The sequence below is a fragment of the Aquarana catesbeiana genome, linkage group LG12, assembly GCF_042186555.1.
Source record: "Aquarana catesbeiana isolate 2022-GZ linkage group LG12, ASM4218655v1, whole genome shotgun sequence".
Classification (NCBI taxonomy): domain Eukaryota; kingdom Metazoa; phylum Chordata; class Amphibia; order Anura; family Ranidae; genus Aquarana; species Aquarana catesbeiana.
In genome coordinates this window covers 66,222,007-66,224,506 of record NC_133335.1, presented here as the reverse complement: position 1 = coordinate 66,224,506, position 2,500 = coordinate 66,222,007, and the positions used below count along the sequence as shown (strand labels likewise).

Genomic DNA, 2,500 nt, shown 5'->3' with positions numbered 1-2,500 from the left:
CAATGCGTTGGAATGAAAGAACAAAACTGGATGTTAGAAGTGCACGCTCAGAAAACAAGCATCTTGCTGTTAACAAGAGATGGCCGTTTGCTTCAAGTGCACTTTTCCTTGGATGCAGTATTAGAAAGTGGGTGTTTCTAGTAGATATTGTCTAATTCAAGATCTCTGGAAAGTCAAGTCGTCCTAACGTTTTGATTTCCTAATCTAGAGGCCTTCGAACGTTTCCACCCTAACGTTTCCTTGGGACTTTGGGGAAAAATTCTTATGACGCTGCTATGTGAGATACAGTCGCCAAGCTTTGCAGCAAAGGCCCCAGCGAGATTTGAACTCGCGACCCCTGGTTTACAAGACCAGTGCTCTAACCCCTGAGCTATGGAGCCCTTTTTGTCAGCATTGAACACAAGTTTTTTTTTGTACTAGAGGTTCAGCGGTAGACGAGCTGAAGAATGTAAATGCAAGCAAAGAAAAGCTTAAAAGCTGTCAGAAGTGGGATTCGAACCCACGCCTCCAGGGGAGACTGCGACCTGAACGCAGCGCTTTAGACCGCTCGGCCATCCTGACCTGTGATGCTTGTCATTTGGTGAGACCGAAGACGCTCACAGGTTGATCTAATGTGCCCGTAAAATAAATCCGCTGAAGGTTACTTGATGGAGAAATTGCGATAGAAGCAGCTTTACCCTTATCACCATTCCTTGCTACCTACATCATTTCCAATGCGTTGGAATGAAAGAACAAAACTGGATGTTAGAAGTGCACGCTCAGAAAACAAGCATCTTGCTGTTAACAAGAGATGGCCGTTTGCTTCAAGTGCACTTTTCCTTGGATGCAGAATTAGAAAGTGGGTGTTTCTAGTAGATATTGTCTAATTCAAGATCTCTGGAAAGTCAAGTCGTCCTAACGTTTTGATTTCCTAATCTAGAGGCCTTCGAACGTTTCCACCCTAACGTTTTCTTGGGACTTTGGGGAAAAATTCTTATGACGCTGCTATGTGAGATACAGTCGCCAAGCTTTGCAGCAAAGGCCCCAGCGAGATTTGAACTGGTTTACAAGACCAGTGCTCTAACCCCTGAGCTAACGTTTCCTTGGGACTTTGGGGAAAAATTCTCATGACGCTGCTATGTGAGATACAGTCGCCAAGCTTTGCAGCAAAGGCCCCAGCGAGATTTGAACTCGCGACCCCTGGTTTACAAGACCAGTGCTCTAACCCCTGAGCTATGGAGCCCTTTTTGTCAGCATTGAACACAAGTTCTTTTTTTGTACTAGAGGTTCAGCGGTAGACGAGCTGAAGAATGTAAATGCAAGCAAAGAAAAGCTTAAAAGCTGTCAGAAGTGGGATTCGAACCCACGCCTCCAGGGGAGACTGCGACCTGAACGCAGCGCCTTAGACCGCTCGGCCATCCTGACCTGTGATGCTTGTCATTGGGTGAGACCGATGACGCTCACAGGTTGATCTAATGTGCCCGTAAAATAAATCCGCTGAAGGTTACTTGATGGAGAAATTGCGATAGAAGCAGCTTTACCCTTATCACCATTCCTTGCTACCTACATCATTTCCAATGCGTTGGAATGAAAGAACAAAACTGGATGTTAGAAGTGCACGCTCAGAAAACCAGCATCTTGCTGTTAACAAGAGATGGCCGTTTGCTTCAAGTGCACTTTTCCTTGGATGCAGAATTAGAAAGTGGGTGTTTCTAGTAGATATTGTCTAATTCAAGATCTCTGGAAAGTCAAGTCGTCCTAACGTTTTGATTTCCTAATCTAGAGGCCTTCGAACGTTTCCACCCTAACGTTTCCTTGGGACTTTGGGGAAAAATTCTCATGACGCTGCTATGTGAGATACAGTCGCCAAGCTTTGCAGCAAAGGCCCCAGCGAGATTTGAACTCGCGACCCCTGGTTTACAAGACCAGTGCTCTAACCCCTGAGCTATGGAGCCCTTTTTGTCAGCGTTGAACACAAGTTCTTTTTTTGTACTAGAGGTTCAGCGGTAGACGAGCTGAAGAATGTAAATGCAAGCAAAGAAAAGCTTAAAAGCTGTCAGAAGTGGGATTCGAACCCACGCCTCCAGGGGAGACTGCGACCTGAACGCAGCGCCTTAGACCGCTCGGCCATCCTGACCTGTGATGCTTGTCATTGGGTGAGACCGACGACGCTCACAGGTTGATCTAATGTGCCCGTAAAATAAATCCGCTGAAGGTTACTTGATGGAGAAATTGCGATAGAAGCAGCTTTACCCTTATCACCATTCCTTGCTACCTACATCATTTCCAATGCGTTGGAATGAAAGAACAAAACTGGATGTTAGAAGTGCACGCTCAGAAAACCAGCATCTTGCTGTTAACAAGAGATGGCCGTTTGCTTCAAGTGCACTTTTCCTTGGATGCAGAATTAGAAAGTGGGTGTTTCTAGTAGATATTGTCTAATTCAAGATCTCTGGAAAGTCAAGTCGTCCTAACGTTTTGATTTTCTAATCTAGAGGCCTTCGAACGTTTCCACCCTAAC

General features: G+C 45.5%; 6 non-coding genes across 6 annotated transcripts; all 6 read right to left on the bottom strand.

Annotated features, from left to right (window-relative positions):
* Positions 1–307: 307 nt before the first annotated feature.
* TRNAT-UGU (transfer RNA threonine (anticodon UGU)) lies at positions 308–380 on the bottom strand. Its single transcript has one exon. It is a non-coding gene; the product is annotated as a tRNA-Thr (tRNA).
* A 98-nt stretch (positions 381–478) lies between these two features.
* On the bottom strand, positions 479–561 carry TRNAL-CAG (transfer RNA leucine (anticodon CAG)). Its single transcript has one exon. It is a non-coding gene; the product is annotated as a tRNA-Leu (tRNA).
* Positions 562–1,149: 588 nt separating this feature from the next.
* TRNAT-UGU (transfer RNA threonine (anticodon UGU)) lies at positions 1,150–1,222 on the bottom strand. Its single transcript has one exon. It is a non-coding gene; the product is annotated as a tRNA-Thr (tRNA).
* Positions 1,223–1,321: 99 nt separating this feature from the next.
* On the bottom strand, positions 1,322–1,404 carry TRNAL-CAG (transfer RNA leucine (anticodon CAG)). Its single transcript has one exon. It is a non-coding gene; the product is annotated as a tRNA-Leu (tRNA).
* A 457-nt stretch (positions 1,405–1,861) lies between these two features.
* Positions 1,862–1,934, bottom strand: TRNAT-UGU (transfer RNA threonine (anticodon UGU)). Its single transcript has one exon. It is a non-coding gene; the product is annotated as a tRNA-Thr (tRNA).
* Positions 1,935–2,033: 99 nt separating this feature from the next.
* On the bottom strand, positions 2,034–2,116 carry TRNAL-CAG (transfer RNA leucine (anticodon CAG)). The gene has a single exon. It is a non-coding gene; the product is annotated as a tRNA-Leu (tRNA).
* Between the last annotated feature and the right edge of the window lie 384 nt (positions 2,117–2,500).